Below are 18651 nucleotides of genomic sequence, written 5' to 3' on the forward strand. Positions count from 1 at the left end.
TGAAAGAACTTAAACTGGACAGAGCCCTAGCTGGTTTGGTTTAGTGGGTAGAGCGTAGGCCTGTGGACTGGAGGGTCTCCGGTTGATTCTGGTCAAGGGCACATACCTGGGTTGTGGGCTAGATCTCCAGTAGGGGGTGTGCAGGAGACAGCAGATCAATGATTCTCTCTCATTGATGTTTCTATCTCTCTCCCTCTCCTTTCCTCTCTGAAATCAATAAAAATATATTTAAATAAAAAGAGGTGGTGAGAATCTGAGCTAATGCAGCAGCAGCAGGAATGGAAAGGAGTGGGTATATTCCCCAAACCCTCATCGATAGAGTCTTTTGACCTTGTTAACCACAGTGAAGGGAGCAGGAGGAGTCCAGGAAGGTGCCAAGCGGCCGACTTGTTCCCTTGTGTGGACACGTGGGCTATAGAAGGAGAAGCATGTATATTTGAGACAGGGGTTCTAGACCATGACTTCTATCTTAGCCATGTAGCACCAGCACCAGCACCAGCTGGACATGTCCAGGAGGCAGTAGGAACTTCAAAACTAGAACTCAGGAAAGAAGTTTGGGCTGGGGGACTGGGAGAGTAATTATCATGTAGATGGCAGGAGAGCTGGTGTTTGGAGATCACAGCAGGATATGAATAGAGTGAGAAGAGAGGTAGGGATGATCCCAGGGACTCTGCTATTCAACAGGTGGCTGCAGGAGTAGGAGGCAGTGAAAGCGCTGAGAAAGGAGCGGGGAGGAGAACCAAGGGCCAGTGATGTTTTAGATGCAGAAGGAGAAGAGGAACAACAGGGATAAATGATTACGAAGGTCAAATACAACAAAGGCTGGATTTGGATTTGACTCTAGCAGGTCATATATGGAAACATTTTGGAGCCAAAAGGAAAATTGTGGTGACTTAAGGAGTGTTTGTTTCCTGCGAGTGCCGCAACCAACTATCTCAACTTGGCAGCTTAAAACAACAGAAATTTATTCTCTTCCTGTTCTGGAGGCCAAATGTCTGAAGTTGAGGTGTTGGAAGGGCCATGTTCTCTCTGAAGGCTCTGGGGACGGATCCGTTCCACGCCTTTCTCTTAGCTTCTGGTGCTGCCGGCAATCTTTGGCATACCTGGACTTATAGACACATCACCCCAACCTGGGCCTCTATTGTCATGTCCAGTTTCCCCTGCAAACTGTGTTTTTTCTCTTCCCTAAAGACACCAGACTAATTGCATAGTCTACACTGTATTTCCAAAGAAGATCACATACTAAGGTTCCCAGAAGGACATGCATTTTTGGGGGTACACTGATCAACCCAGTACAAAGGTAAATAAGGAGCAAGGAAGATTGTAGACTTCACTTTAAGAAGCTGGAGACAGCCACTGAGTCACCAGCATGACTCAGTGGTTGAACATCAACCTATGAACCAGGAGGTCACTGGTCAGGGCACATGCCCAAGGTTGTGGGCGTGATCCCCAGTAGGGGGTGTGCAGGAGGCAGCCGATCAATGATTCTCTCATCATTGATGTTTCTCTCTCTCTCTACCTCTCCCTCCCTCTCTGAAATCAATAAAAATATATTTAAAAAAATTAAGAAGCTGCAGACAGGGATAAAGGGAGGAATATTTTTTTCCCAAGATGGGAAAGGCTTAAACAAGTTTCTCTGTTGAATAAATGAAGGACTTCCAGAGATGGAGAGGTTAAAGATTTGGACTGAAAGCATATAATTAATGGTGCAAAATCCCGAGAGGCTGGGGCACAGGTAGATGGATCAGTAGTGGGCCGAACTAGGGATGGGAGGGGGAACAGATGTGTGCAGATGCAGAAGTGTTTGGGAGGCGGGGGCAGCTCACTGAGTGGGATGAAGCGTGACAATGCTCCATGCATGTTGGAGGTGTTCAGTAAGCAAATCCAGAGCAGATGTTGGAGTGAGCAGCTGAGACAGCAGCTTGTGAAACCAGCCCTTCTTTGTGGGTAGAGGATTAGTTAAGGATCCTGGTCCTGGGAACCAAGAAGGGGAGGGTAATCTGTTCATGCCTATTACAGAGCTTAGGGGGAGAAGTTTCAGAGTCAATCTGGAGAATGTCCATGAGGGCCAGAGTGAGAGGCCTTGTAGTCAAGGGCACCAGCCCCAGACTTGGAGATGAAGTCTTCACCCAGCACTGTCATTGCCCTCTATGTAATGGTCCTAACCTGGGGCAACCTGGAGGGGTCATTATGGAAAGGGACTGACGGGTAAGAATATAGTCCCTATGTAGAGATATGAAGAGGATTCTCTGAGATAACTAATGCAGGGTGGCGGTGGAGGTGAATGTAAGAAGCCCCCTCCTGCTTCAATGTCAATGTGGAATTCAGTTCATGGAGAGCAGAGCCCTTCACCATTTGGACCCCCGTGTTGGCCTAAATTTATTTCTCAGGCTTGCGGAGTACTTCCCAAGAGGAGAAACCATGACCACTTGTCGAATGACAGCCTCACAAACCTGCTGTGTAGTCCCTCAAGCCACTCCATTATTTTTCTTCCATTTGGCTTCACCCTTTAACCTTAGGATCTGTGTGAGGAACCAGGTTTTAGGAATAATTATTTCCAGTGGAATTCCTGTTTATTAAATGAGGGGGAAAGCTTTATATAGTACTAGAGGCTCGATGCATGAAGATTCATGCAAGAATGGGCCTTCCTTCCCCTGGCTGCCAACGCTGCCTTTGCTCCAACCCAGAGCCGCCTTTCCACCTTCCTATGCTGCCCAGAGGCCCAGAGCACTGGGGCAATTTGCAAAGCCTGTGTTGTCGCCATGGCAATGACACAAGCATCCTGCCCTGCCCCGGCCGCTCGGTGCCTACGTATGCAAATTAATCCGCCAGCTTTGTTGGGTTACTTTGTATACTCACTCCTGATTGGCTGGTGGGCATCATGAAGGTATGGTCAATTTGCATCTTTTTTATTAGTGTAGATAAGAATTTTCACAGGCGTATTCCTATCAAATCAGTTTTGGGTCCATAGTGAGGAATCTTTTCTGGATTAAATTGTTTAATTTTTTTGAAGATGCTGACCTGAAATCAGAGTAGACAAAAACAATTTTAGAAGAGTTGAAATTCTAACCCTTAGTAGTAGAAAACAGAGCTGAGCCCGGGCCCCGCATTTTTATATATACATTTCAATGAGTGGCTGCTATAGCCTAAACAGTGATTGCTCCCCTATCCCCCTGCCCCAGGGGAAATTTGGGAAATGTCTGGAGACTTTTTTCCCCTCTATTTTTAAAAATTGTGGCAAATACACATAACATAAAATTTATCATTTTGACCATTTTTAAGTACACAGTTCAGTGGCATTAAGTGCATTCACACTGTTGTGCTCCCATTACCACCACCTACTCACAGAACTCTTTCCATCTTGTAAAACGGAAACTGTGCCCATTAAACAATAACTTCCCATTCCTTCCTCCCCCCAGACCCTGACAACCTCCATTCTACTTTCTGTATCTATGAATTTGATCACTCTAGGCACCTCACATATATGGAATTATAGTGTCCGGAGGCATTTCTGATTGTCACAACTGGGGACGGGGTGCTACTGGTGTTCTGTGGGTAGAGGCCAGGGATGCTGCTCAAAATCCTGCAATACACAGAATACCCCACGACACAGTGGAATCGAAGCCCAAATGTCAATTGCACTGAGGTTGAGAAACCCTGAACTAGAAGAGCTTCATTTAAATTTCAAGCTAAGCATATTAATCAATAGGTACTAGTTACGCTGCAGTAATAAACAACCTCCAAATCTTCAATTTAACACAAAAATATTTTATTTTGAGCCAGCCACTCAGCCATGGTGAAGTGTACAATAGCTTCTAAAACTTCCATGGAAGTGTGCACATTACATTACTTCCATTTACATTGTATTGGCAAGATCAAATCACATGCCCATGTTAGAAAGGCAACCACCACACATAGCAATGAAAAATAAACCTCACGGGGTATCATCAACTTGCTATGCTAGTATCCAGGACAAGCCTTTCAGGAGGAAAACTCAGACTGCATGTCAAGGGTAGCTGTGGCTGCACGTGCTGTCCCCAGAGTCATTCACTAACTTCCTTATTCTGCGACTTCATGTCTGGCTGCCACACTGGCCTCTGCTTCGTCTAGGTTTTATGTTTGCTTTTGTTTCATCTCCTTTTTGGAGCTTTAGCTTACCTACGTCTTTAACCACAGTCCCACCTCTTCCTTTGGCCTCAGCATGAATATGCTGTAATCTGAGGCAGCTGTGCCCAGTGCATCCTGCTGCTTCCTGGAATCTCTGTCTTCATAACTTTGGCCTAAAGCCTTTTGCATTATATTGCTGATTCCCTTTTTTAAAAAAATATACTTTTATGGTCATGGCAAAATTGAGCAGAAAGTACAGAGATTTCCCATAGACCTTCTACCCCTACTCATGCATAACCCACCAGAATGGCATATTTTTACAGTTGATGAACCTACCCTGACACATCATCACCCAAAGTCCATGGTTTACATTATGGTTCGCTCTTGGTGTTGTACATTCTATGGCTTTTATGAATGTATAATGACGTGTATAGCATTAAAGTATCATCCAGCGTGGTTTCACTGCCCTAAAAATCCTCTGCGCTTTGCCTGTTCATTGCTCTCTCCCCAAAGCCTCTGGCAACCACTAACCGTTTTTCTGTCTCCATAGTTTTGCCTTTTCCGGAATGCCATAGAGTTAGTCATATGGTATGTGGCCTCTTTAGATTGGCGTCTTTCACTTAGTAATATGCTCTTAAGGTTCCTCCATGTCTCTCATGGCTTCATAGCTCATTTCATTTTAGTCCCGAGTAATGTTCTATTATCTTGATGTACCACAGTTTGTTTTTCCATTCACCTACTGAAGGACATCTTGGTTGCTTTCAGATGATTAGCTACTTTCCAGAAAGTGATTTAGCTGAGAAACTATACTGAGACCCCAATGATTTGAAAGAAATTTGAAATATTTAAATGAGTAAGTTGTTATACTCCATCCGATAGGTAATTTAAAATAAAGCCTGGGGGGTTTTCATCTTCACTGCACACTTTCTTCACGTCTCTGTCAAATATGAGAGAGGCCTCACCTGGTACAGAGTAACACATCTTCCTGCCCACTTATCCTGCTTCACCCTTCACAGCATTCATCACCATCTGCTGTATTACACATTCATTTGTTTATCTTCCTTTCTAGATTGTAAGATCCATGAGAGCAAAAATCTGCTCATTAACATGCTTCCAGAGCCTAGATAAATGTCTGGTCCATAGTAGGTCTTCACAACATCTGGGATTCCATTCTGTCCCAAGATGCAAGGAACACTAAGGAAGACATCTTTTATTCCATAAAGACCCTCAATTATGGTAGAAATTGGATGCACCCGCCTAAGATTCTTCATACTTTCTGCGAAATCTGCCACAGATAGGCCAGTGGCCCAGGATGTGTAGCCTTTCAGTTTGATCACCTCATAAGCACTGTCACCCACCTGTGTTGTGGAACTTGTTTTCACTGTTTCTGATCTGCATCGGTGCCTAAATCAGGGTGCAGATTCTTTAGGGAGACACCAGCACCATTCACTCCACTCCACACAGGCACACTAGAGTCTCCATGCTCCCAAGGACCCACCCATGACAGCTCAATGGTTGAACTCCCAGCCTTTCCCCCATTAGGTAAGGGAAGCCCGCTGAATCCAGATGGCAACCACTTCCAATAACATGGTTTTTTTTTTTTTTTGAAAGCCGCTTAACTTCCAAGCCACGTAGGTCAAGACAGCCACTGGATTGGAAACAACAAGACATTTGCAGTTGGGACTGTATTACACAACTTTAGGAATGATGCATTTAAAGACGTTCACGTTACCCTGGACCACATAAAGGCGGCTTTCTCCTTCCTGTTGATGTGCCCAGCTGGGGTATCAACCAGCTTGGCGTTCGCAGTCACACTATAGTCTTTGCCAGAGACAATTTTTGGTGTTCTAAGGAAAAGGCTGCCGTGTTGGACATCCATCAGCTCTCCCTTTACTTTGTCTTCTATGACACCAACAAGAGCAAGTTCATCTGCCAAGTCCTTCCTTAAGATACCGACGGCACAAGCCATGCCAACAGCACCCACCCCAACGACTGTCATCGTAGTCTGGGGGCTCTGTTCTTCCTTAAGAAGAGTCACCATCAGCTGGTCCTTGAGGTTGCCACATTGGCCTCGGAACCGCAAGGGCCTGGGAGTGCATGGTGGGCGGGCGTCGGTGGCGCACGGCGTTGGATGCAGACTCCGCGGCAGCTGCTCCAGTAACAAGTCAGAAGTTTTAAGTTGGCACCGTTTTGAGTAGCAGGATGAAATCTCGGGGATGAAGTCTCGCGATGTTCGCTCGGCGCCGCCTGGCCGAGAACCTCCTGGGTCCCACGCAGTCACGCTCCCACGCTCTCGCGGGTCCTTTGGCAGCCGCCGTGTTGGTTGCTGGCGCACCGCCCGCCTGTGTTCACAGAGAGAAGCCATAAAGTGCTTGTTCCTAGAGTCGGAAGGTTAATGGCAGCCCAATGCTACCTCACAACGCCTACGTCATTCACCTCCCTTCACGTCATCACGCGGGCACTGGGTGAGTGCAGGGCGGTGAGGTGAGAGGGAGGGGGCTCACGCACAGTATGTGTTAGTATTGGTGGTGGTGGCTCATATCTCACGGTGCCTCATTTAGAAAGTTACCTTCATCACAGGCACGTATGTGCAGGGAGAACAGCACACCCAGGGTTGGGACCCCCTGGTTTGGGGCTCCCGCTGGGGCCTAGGGTCGCGCCCCCCGCAGGTACAGGGGGGACCGCCGCCTACCAAGCGCCACGCGGGCGGGTAAACAGGGTGTAAGTTCGCGGGGCCGCAGAAAACAGGAGCTTCCACTTTCAGAGGAACGTAGGTTTATTTAGGTAGGGACATGCTGGATACAAAGGGCTGGAATAAATGAGCCCTCGTCCACATAAAATAATAGAACATTTTAATAAAAATCAATATTTTTTTCCTGAACAGTAACTTACCAGACACTGAATAACTGCACAAAATTAATAAGCGTAACTCAAATAAACCTATTTTTCTTGTTCTCCGAAAGCGAAATATTTCCTGTTGCGCACACCAAACAAGTCAGAACAACAAGGCTAATGGCGTGGCCATCGGCTCTAGAATATTCGCTGCTGGTATTAGTGGGGAGAAATGGTGCGCCTGCGCATAACGCACGTAAGGGAGGTGAATGCAACACGATTACAGTAATCAGTCATCAGCAATCGGTGTAGTTCCTGATTAATAATTATGTGTAACAGGATATTATAAAAATTAAGTTACATTTTTATTAAACGTTTCTTGCATACCGTTATATTGGCTGGGCCGCAAAAATATTCCTTGTGGGTCACATGCGGCCACGAGTTTGACATGCTTGATCTACACACACAATCCAAACCTAGGCTGTCTGGCCGCAGGTCTGGAGACTACTCTGCCGTCAGCGTTCCCCAGGTGGGTGCCGGGCACGTGCACACTCGGCGCCCCTGCCACCACGCAGGCCGCAGGCTGTCCCACGTGCTAGGATGGAGCCCTGGGGGCAGTGGGAGGGGAGTGGTTTTAACAGACAGGTGCGTGGGGGATTGAAGATTTCGGGATGGGACGCAGGACTTTGGAAGGCAGATGCTGGAGATGAGGGAGGGGCATCCCTGGCACAGAAGCACCTCCAGGACTGTTTCGGGGAAAGGCCGAGGGGACTAGAGTATTTCGTGGGGTGAGGAGGCAGAGAGGGAAGCTTGAGGGCATCGGGTGGAGGTGCTGAGGCCAGGTGGAAGAGTTTTGAGTTCTGTTTGTGGAGAGGAACTAACAATGCAAGAATGGCAGACTGGAAAGGATGTAGAGATAATGGAATTCCGGCTCTTTGTTTTACACAGGGGGAAACTGAGGCCCAGCTTCACACAGCAATCAATGGGCAACATTGGGAAATCAATCACGCAGCAGGCAGAGTCTGCAGCATAGTCAGGCACCTGTGATAACCCCTGGTGGCAGGAGCTGAGGGTCCACGGGTGGAAGGGAACACAGTCCGCCCGGGTCTGGGGCAGACGGGGCTCATGGGCACCAGCTGGAACTGAGGAAAGAGTCTGAGGCAGGAGCTGTGCTGTGCCTGGATGTGTCAGGGCAGCAAAGGAAGAGGAACTGGCAGGGATACACGAAAAGAGACCAAAGAGATTGGAAGCATCTGGTGCCAGAGAAATCAAGGCCGGAGAGGATTTAAAGCAGGAGGAGTGGCAGCCAAGGGTTCAAGGCTATTCAGAGTTTGATTTGGTTATGGACCAAGGACGTGGCTGTGTGCGTCACTGCTGTGAGAGGCACCCAGACTGTAAGGAGTTGAGGGGAGAAGGGAGGAGAGCAGATGGAGGAGGTCAGCACAGGCAGGGAATTCCAGATGTTGACTGAAGTCAGGAGGATGGGCTCTTGAGGGAGAAACAAGTTAAAGAGTGTCTTTAGGAGAAGGGAGATAGGAGAGTATTTTTTGGCCTAGGGGAATGAGCTAATCTTGCATGATGGGATTAAATTTTCCCTTTTATTTCATCTCTGGGTCTTAGATCTTTCATCTTTAAAACAGGGATAAGGAATGTGTTATAGGCTTGTGAGGATTAAATGGAAAAACACATGACTAGTGCTTAGTATAATGCCTGGCACATTATAACACGTAATGGACAGTGGTTATTTTTAACATTGTATTACTACACATTTTTGAAGGGCCTATCCCAGAATCTTGCATCCTAGAAAGGATTACATTTTAAATCTTGTTATCTTGTGTCACTTTATGGGGTACATTTGATTAAAATATATGGTTTCACATATTTTGAAAGATTGGGCTGGAAACAGGCCCAAAGAAGAATTCTTTTTATTGCTCATGTACATGTGGAAATTATACATTTTAATTGTGTTATTATATGAGCCAATTTCCTCCTCACGGGTGATGGTGGGAGTTCACCCGCTCTGGAGAGGGAATTTGGTTTTGGATTTATTACTTACATCTGCAAAAGGAGTAAGAAAGACTAAAATAGGACACTTTCTGATAAGCAATTTGACTTTTTCTTTTTTCATTTTGATCTGAAATCTGTAGTCCAAGATTGAGGTAATTTTTCTTATTTTGAAAAAAGTAATTTTCCATACGTGGGAATAATCTTGTTTAAGCAAGGATAAGTCATAGATGAATCCATCTATGCCTTTTCTCTTGGAGGAATACATCTGTGCCTTTTGGTGTGAACTTCATGAAAAAGAAACAAAAAAGCCCACAAGGCACACTACACACACACACACACGCACACACAGTATGTGTGTGTGGAATTTCCGGGAAACCAAAGGGCAAAATCTTTTTCTTTTTAAAGAAGACACCTATGATACCAGCTAGCCAGCACAGCCACATGGCACAGGAAGGAATTAATTATAGTCCTAAAAGAGGGAAAAATGCATCTGGTGTCAGATTAACCCCAGCAAACAGTTTTGCTTAGTTTGAAATACTCTGACTCAAAAGCATGCTGATTTCAGCGTGAGAAATAGATGTGTATGACGACGTCTCAATAATCAGAATGTAGTGGTTGCATCTTAGGTGGACGAAATACAACATGGATAGGTCTTAAAAACATAATGTTGAGTGCAACAATGAGAAAAATAAGGATTTATGATGCCATTATGTAATCTGAAGCCACATACACACACCAAACATCCCAGCCTATTCTTGTAGAGATATGTGTATATTTACTAGAGAAGTTGCCTAAGAGGTAGGGGGGCATCAGTGTTAGGATCAGAGATAAGAGAGAAAAAAATCTATAATAATAAAAGCGTAATATGCTAATTAGACTGGATGTCCTTCCTTCCAGACAAAGGTGTACCTCGGCAGAGGTGGCAGAGACCCCCGGCCGTGGCGGTGGCGGGTGGGGGGCTGGGGCCAAGGCCCTTGCATGAACCTCTAGTAAAAATATAAGAGAGGGGCTATGCACAGGCTGATAATGATAATGTGCTATGAGTTGAATATGATTTTTAAAAGGAGAAATCTTTTAGTTTGTGTTTTCTTTGTTGCCATATAATCAATCTGATGCAAAGGCAAAGAACTTGCAGGCAAACATGTACTCCTCATGGTAACATGGGTTTCAGGGAATTCCTCAGAGCAGTTTTGGGTGGTGGCTTCCTGAGGGGAAAACAAAGAAGCTGTGGTTTCAGCCACATGTCAGAATCAGGGCACCACCTGCTTTATAACTTCAGGGGACCCCCTTCACACGCTGATGACTGCCTCCTGCCCACCTGGGTGGGACCTGAGCCTGACTCCCTCAGGGCTCTTCCAGGGCTGTATCCCAGGATATTTTTACAACTTACGTTTAGACCTCGTTCTGGTGGAAAAGTTATTTTATGAGAACAAAAACAAGCAATTTGGGAACATTTTTACAGTGAGAGAAATATGATTATATGAGAGCACAGATGAAACACTTTACTTTTTTTTTTTTTGGTTCATGATGGTGAGAAGGCTAAAAAGGGCTAATTCTAAAATCAAGTAACCCTGATATTTTGGGGGCTAGCAATTGGAATCCATGCCAGCAAGTAACCTATAATAAAGTCATTGCCTCCTTCCCAGAAACTGGTCTTGCAGAACCTGTTACAGAGGCCATAAAACTGTGAACAGTGCACTGCTCTGGAGGAGGGTTATTAACGCTGGCACGAGGCCAAACCATCAGATATGGCCTGGAGACCCCCCAACTTCTGATGGCCTTCTTGCAAGGCCCGTGAAAAGGACTGGAAACATAATCCATATTTTCGGGACAAAAGAAGCCCCCTGCATGTTTCTATACTCAGATTTGGAAGCTATTCCCTGAGTCCACTGGTGTAATTAAACAGTGTCCCTCCATTTCTTTAAAGCGTCACTTGGTTTTTCTTGGGTCTTCTGCAACAATGGTGGGATAGGAAGAACCTTAACTCGCCTCCTCCAATGGACTTAACAAATATACAACTATATATGGGACAGTTCCCTCTGAAAGGGACCTGAAAATCAGGTGATCAGAGCCTCCAGAACAAAGGATAAAAGATTGCATGGAGATGGAAGGAGAGGCAGAGATATCCTCTTGCGCAGGGGATGTAGGGGTGTAGGGGCCGGGGGTGACCCACATCCCAGTAGCTACGATCCACAAACAGGAGGGATTTCAAAAATACGGAGGCTTTTCCTGAGGAGAGAGGGAGTCTAGTTCCATACCCCTTAGATTCTACACACGAGAGACAACTCCTCCCCCCCCCCCAAAAAAAAAACACATCAAAAAACAACAAAACAAAACGAAACAAAACAAAGCACCTGGGCTTTGTCTACCTTAACATTTTATAGTTAAACCTTTTTTACCCTTAAGATGCTTGCTTCAACTACAGCTTGTATGTGGGGCTAGAAAAGTTCTTGGAAAGAGTTGAGCGTTGATCTTGTATGGTCCATCTAGCTAGCAGGGATTCTCTAAATGTGGTCCTGGCAACAGCAGCATTAGCATGGAACTTGTTAGAAATGCAAAATCTCAGGCTCCATGGGGATCTCCTGAACCAGAATCTCTGGGAGTGGGGACAGACTATCTGGTTTAACAAGCCCTCCAGGTGGTTCTGTGGCAAAGTTCTAGGATCACTGATCTAGAACTGATCCCTGTGTTTTAATGTGGCTGTACAGCCTTTCCTCACTTGTAACCTGCCATCTTTTTATTAGGACTAAATTACCTAAGCCAAACCCCAGACACTTACATTGGAATCCCTTGGAGGCAGAGCCTAGGCATCAGTATTTCTTATGTCTCCACAGATGGTTCTCATGTACTGAGAACAAATGACTTACCCTCCTCTGGGCTTCAATTCCCTTACCCATCAAATTACAGGACTGTGCAGGCTCTCTTTAGAGAACCACTGATCTAGACCAGGGCTTCTCAAACTTTAATGTGCACCTGAATCAACTGGAATCTTGTTAAAATGCAGAATCTGAATGAGTAGGCATGGGGTGGGGCCTGAGCTTCTGCATTTTTGAAAGCCTCCAGGGCACACTGATACTTCTAGATTGCCAACCATACTTGGAGAAACAAGGATCTGGGAGCAGGGGAAAGAGCATTAGCTGAGGGGTCATGGTTGTCTTTCTGTGGATAAATATTTAAAAAATTTAATAGCTGTGAATTTATTGTTAGGAATACTTTACTTAGAGCAAGTGTTGTGGCCTTTGATAGATAGCAGTGATAAAGCTGGCTTTTAGGAGTAAGCCCATTTAAATAAATAATAATAGAAGTATATGACAGAGCAAAATTATGAAGATAGGATGACTCAAGTTTTGGAAATGCTGAGAAGGCAGATGCAAAAAGAGCTATGATGTTGATTGGCTGAGTGAGACTATATGTTGAATCATTTATGGGGTAAGCATTCTGCAATACTTATGGACTGGGTTGCAGAAGTCATTATTCAAAAAATATTTATTGAGTGCCTGCTTTGCACCAGTTACTTTTTTGGTCACTGGGGGGAGAGACAGAAACTCATTATGTCCACAAGAAAATTATAAGAGGATAAGAGGTCATGAAATAAATGTCTGCACTTTTCATTTAATATTTCACTATAAAAATGAAAAAAATGTCTTGTTCACTAACAGCCAGGAAAGCTGTCTTAACATAGTAATTCATTCATACACAAATCAAAATCAGGGTGAAGGAAAGTTCTGGCAACTTCTCCTGGATAGAGCATGTTTACTGGACATGGGGAAAGGAGTTGGTTTGCTTCTTTCCACATGGGCTAATTTCTTGAACTAGCTAAATGGTCTTTATGTCCTATGCTACCAGGATGCCTTGTGACAGCCCATGTGGACAGAGCTCAATGAGTGTAAAAAAGAAGTCACTGACTCTGATTCAAAATAAAATTTCTAAATAATGAGGCAGGAGCACAGCACAATTCAGTGATACCTGTGATCCTGGACCTCTGTCCTTGAACATGAATGGGAACTGCCAACTGGTCATTTTCCCTCTTATTTCTATACGACATTGGGAACAAATGACTTACCCTCCTCTGGGCTTAAATGCCCTCCCCCGTCAAATAACAGAATTGGGCAGTCGCTAAGTTCTCTTTAGGCATAGCATTTTGATACATATGATTTTAAAGTTGAGAAGGTCATCTAATGGAGAGTATATGGGGAAGACTGGGGGGAGGGCCCTTATTAAAGGTGTAGGCAGACACTGAATTGTAAGAATTGCATTTTACAAGAATATCTTTGCCGAACCAAGGTTTACAGAGAAATAGGCACGTTAAAAATAAAATAAAACAAGACTTTGTTTGAACTTAATAATAATCTGATTCTTTTCTTTGATTTGAGGAGGTTAAGGCTGTTGAGAATATGACCTGAATTAGGTCGACCCAGCCAGAGTGAAGGTATAGTCAGTGTTTGATGGATTTAAATAATGTAGCCAATGAAAAGTATAATTCAACTCTTTGTCACCAACACACATATAGGAATGGACACACACGCACTTCCCAGTCTTAACTGTGAGGCTTGTGGAACTGGAATGCAGCCATAATTGCTTGTGCCTGTCCACTCTGGCTTGCTTGAATGCAGAGGGATGGAGAGGACCTTCCTAGCCACGTCTCCCTTGCTTCTAACCTGCCATCTGGAGACAGAGGTCTGAGATTGATCTTACTTAACCAAGAAGGAGCCAAAGGGAGGATGGAGGTCTGATCGATGGCTTTGTTGCTTGATGTGGAAAAGAAACAGACTGGCAGAATGTGTGTATAATCCCTAAGGAGGAAGTGTCTTTGTGCTGTATTTCTTTTTGACCTGAACCCCCAAAAGCAAGTTAGTTAGAAATTGGAAGAGGCAGTTCCAGAGTCTGGATTTATTTGAGTTGGGGGAGGGGGAGGGAAAGCCTTGATTACAAAGGAGTAAATGCTTTAGGTATATGCACCAGATATAATGCAGGATTTCCTGGTCTGTCTAGGCACCAGGAGCCTCTGATGAAATCAGTTATCTCAATTGGGAGTTACTCCTTATCGTGTAGCAGAGCCTGATATTAAAATTTCCTGCCCAGGAGTTGCTGGAATCCGTGTGTTCCCTTCATGTGATGACAAAATGATTGCACTAGCTTCCTGTCACCAGCATAATCTTTCTGCAGAGACTGAGGGAGGTCAGTCTTTCTGATGAGCCAGGTCCCCAGCTTGCTTTTCCTTGCTGACACAAACCAGCTTGGTTGCACTTAACAGCTCTTACTGTAAGTGGTGCTGTTGGACCATTTCCTCGTGTGCACTTCCTTTTGGTACCATAAGTGCATTCAGAGGATGATTTGATATCAAAAGAATGGTTCCTTGTGACTAGTAGAATAAACTTTCTTCATATGATACTTTCTTCTTACTGTCCCCTTCTAGTTTGCATGCCTGAGATTTCTCTTACGTGCAATAAAAAATTAATAAAGCAGTACAGATGATGTGGTGGTGCCCACTGGAAATGTCTGTGTTCAAGTGTAAGAGGAAAGTGGAGGGCTTGAGGATGCCTAGCAGCTGTGGTAGCCAACGGTGTAAATAGATAGTGTAGGGGAAATTGGGGGAGTAGACTACAAATTACAGAAAGCGAGTTGATCATTTATACATAAAGGAAGTAATAAAAGGAAGCCCGGAAAGGTGCAGGAAAAGGAGGAAAGATTTGCCTTGATGATTAGCCAGGAGAGGCCATTATGGGCTAATTCCACATGGGAAAGCACTGTAGTACGTATGCATGTTTGTGTGTATCTGCATGTAAGAGTATTATTTGTATAATCAAAAAATGGGATTACTTACTTTTCTCTCGTGGCTCCTTTCGTAAGTCACTGTCCCCTGGCAGGCCTGGTTACTTTTTCCCTAACACAGAACGACAGCTGAGCCTTATAACCCTGGCTCTAGGAAGGTTATGCTATGTAAACATTGCATCCGTAAGTAGCTCACTCCTTAGAGAAAGTGTCATATTTAAAAACTGTGACTCCTTTTTAACTTGCATTCTTTATTTCAGAACAATAAGGGACATTAGGCTTTTATTTTATTGGAGGAGTGAGCTTAGTGGCTGATGTAATTGATAAACTTGTTTTTCCTCCATTGTCATCAGCCAAGTTTTTGTGGCACTAATAAAAGGAGAACACTGGGCCTAACTGGTTTGGTTCAGTGGATGGATTGTCGGCCTGTGGACTGAAGGGTCCCAGGTTTGATTCCGGTCAAGGGCACATGCCAGCTTGATCCCCTGGTAGGGGGCGTGCAGGAGGCAGCCTACCAATGATTCTCTCATCGTTGATGTTTCTCTCTCATTCTCCCTCTCCTTTCCTATCTGAAATCAATAAAAATATTTAAAAAAAGGAGAACACTGGATTGGTACCCCCTGCATAGCATACTGGGACCAGTTTTTACAGATTGCAAATGCAGGCGCTTTGGTCTCGGGAAATCTGGCAGGAGAGGGTGGTATACCTCTTTCCTTCTGCCACACTTTTGGTGAAAGGAATTAGACTTTTAAGTCAGGAAATTCAGCAAGATGAGTTAGAACTTTGCACAAAAGCAGTGCAGGAATTGCAGCTGGTTGGACATATGATATGGAAATGTCTTGCTAAATCAAGGTCGGTGGAATGTTGCTCTCCTGGCGGGCTCCATTTCTCCTCTTGCTATCTGTGCATTTCATGTAGAATGGAGCAAGCAGGAAGCATCAGCATCACTTGCTTATGGAAAGACCTGATGATTCAGATGTTTTTCATTAGGAACTGGGTGTGGGCTTTTTTCAAGTTAAACTAAAGCTGCAGTTCTAGCAGGAAGAGCCTCCCCTATCTGTGTTTTCTGTTTCTGGATACTCTTCCTTGGAGAGCCAGATTTCAGCAGGAAGGGTTGTTAATGGTGGGTTTTGTGCAATGGAAACCCTATGGGAAGAATAGGAAAACGGTAGAAACAGGAGGTTATGTCATGGACTTCAGCACTTTATTTAGAAGCAACACATTTTAGCAACACATTTTCCTAATGGATGACTGATTTTTCTGGTTGTGCAAACAGTATCCAAATTATCAGGCAAATATTTGGCTCAGGAACAAATATTTTTACCATATTGAGCCAATCACCTGTGCTTCCCAAGGTAAGGTGACTTTTCCTTTCCCTCCATCTTGTGATTTGTGCCTGTTGGGAGTAAGCTTCCTGTGGGTCCTGCGGATTGGCTTCACTGTTACCCGTAGGAAGCTCTAAACATCCTTTTCAGACAGAAACACACTTTGGCTAATTGTTCCTGAGTTCACATTTGGTTGGTTGGTTTGTTTTTGCCCCAGGATGCATGGGGCTTTCCTGGGGGAGAGCTAGCTTTGCTATATCAAGAACTTGAGGCTGGGGGAGGGGGAGTGCTGCTCAGGACTAAGCATACAAACTGGCAGGTGTTTAGGTGGGCGATCTTGGTTAACTCAGAATCTTCAGATTCTCATGGGGGAGAATTAGCCACCCACACTATGCTTGGCAATGTGTGCCCTTGGTTGAAACAAGACCCAGACTGAATGTTGGATGAAGAGACCAAATCAATATTCATCATCATTTAAAAGATTTTTTTTTATTGATTTCAGAGAGGAAGGGAGGGAGATAGAGATAGAAACATCAGTGATGAGAGAGAATCATTGATGGGCTGCCTCCTGCACACCCCCTACTGGGGATCGAGCTGGTAACCGGGCATATGCCCTGACCGGGAAATGAACCAAGAGGTCATGGTTCATAAGATGACACTCAACCACTGAGCCATGCTGGCTGGGCTTCATTATCACTAAAAACAACTTAGATTGGTTGAAAAAAATCTATCATAGATCTGATCACAAATTAGTGACTGAACCTGAGAGAACAGAGTTAGGGCAGGTTCAAGGGGAAGCCATTAGGTAGGTTTTCTTTCTCATATGCTATCGTGCCTTTCAGTTTCTTATTCCCATTCCTTAAGGATGCCCCCTGGCCACGCTCTCAGACCCTTTCTTCAGTGCCTGGCCTGTGGAAGAGGAACCCACGGTTTCACAGTGTTAGGATATATTTAGCCTCCCAAGATTTCTATTTTAGTTAGGGAACTCTAGGATAAGAGCAGGTCACTCTAAGCTCTTAGTAAAAATCTGAAATGGTAGAATTTCTTATGAAAAGGGGAGATATTTTTGGATGAAAGAACTTTCCAAATGAGCCTGTTTCTTTGATGCTTAAAATATGCCTTCAATTAAATTAATTCTTATTCTTCTTTAATTCAGATAATACATGCCATAGTTAAGAGATTTGAATCCAAAATCTGCCATTAACTAGCTATGTGACCTTGGGCAAGTCACTTAATCTCTCCAGGCCTCAATTTTATCACGTGAAATGGAAGAAATAATAAGCTTTTCAAAGAGTCTTTATAAGCTGCAAATGAGGACACACACACACACACACACACACAATCTCCTTGTTCTGATAAGCATTAGGATATTCTGTAACATTTAGTTTCCTCCAGGGAAATCAATAGAGACTGGGATGGAATACTTTTTGTTTTGTATTTTTTGAATTTTTAGCCATATAAATGTATCACCTACATAAAAAATTAAAATTAAAATATCTATAAATTACTTACCAGGAATTTGTTAATATAAAGAAATGTCACCTTACTGGTGTCTCGTTTATGCAGTACAAGTCACTGATGAGCGAGTGCTTCACAGAGCTGATCTCATTTCATCCTTACACGTGTTGTGTGAAGAAGGTGCTCTAGACTCAGTCTAGATCAGTGGTTCTCAACCTTCCTACTGCTGCGACCCTTTAATACAGTTCCTCATGTTGTGGTGACCCCTAATTTCATTGTTACAAATTGAACATAATTAAAGCATAGTGATTAATCACAAAAACAATATATAATTATATATGTGTTTTCCGATGGTCTTAAGCGACCCCTGTGAAAGGGTCGTTCGAACCCCAAAGGTGCCGTGACCCACAGGTTGAGAACCGCTGGTCTATAGGGTTCATGGTTGGGATATCAAAGTAAGGGGCTTTGGCAGCTGTAGTCTGTATACATAATAACTTTAAAATATTTTTACTATAAAATATTTCAAACATACAGGAAAATATAGAGTAATATTTTTCTGTAATTACTTGGAATGTTCTTAAAGGGTGGCCATAGAACTTATTATCCATATTGGGATACTTTTAAGAGAGAAGGGGTTGCTGTTGATAGTTATCCTGGGATTACAGATGTAAATTCAACAGCTCTGGGCAAACTGGGTGGTGTGGTCACCTGGGAACCAAGCATTGCCAAGTTGAAGTACCCCCTGCGCCTCTTCCTGGCCCATGTCCCACCCCCTTTCCCTGCCCCAGACAACCATGATGTTGATATGGATGTGCATACTGTTCACAGTTTATGCTCAGACTACATATATGTGTTATAAACTATACAGAGTGCTCCTATTTGTGTTTCTAAATGTCCCATAAATGGAATCATATGTTCTCACTTTTTTAAACCGTAAGGCATTTTTCCTTCTTTTCCTGGACAATTAAACAAACTAGGGCCAGGGAATAATGATGTATTAGCTAAGGTTCTTTTGATTGAAAGCAACAGAAACTAATTGTGACTAGCTTAAACCATGAGGGATTTAATGAGGAATATTGGGGCACCTTAAGCATCCATAATTGAGAAAGAGGAGTTTCAGAGTAGCTCCTGGGATATGAGTGACATGTAG

The 18651-nt window shown here is 44.1% G+C and overlaps 1 pseudogene; it reads right to left on the reverse strand.

Annotated features, from left to right (window-relative positions):
* Positions 1-5481: 5481 nt before the first annotated feature.
* On the reverse strand, positions 5482-6472 carry LOC132212712 (L-lactate dehydrogenase A chain-like; annotated as a pseudogene).
* Between the last annotated feature and the right edge of the window lie 12179 nt (positions 6473-18651).

The sequence above is a fragment of the Myotis daubentonii genome, chromosome 11 (genome assembly GCF_963259705.1).
Source record: "Myotis daubentonii chromosome 11, mMyoDau2.1, whole genome shotgun sequence".
Taxonomy (NCBI): Eukaryota; Metazoa; Chordata; class Mammalia; order Chiroptera; family Vespertilionidae; genus Myotis; species Myotis daubentonii.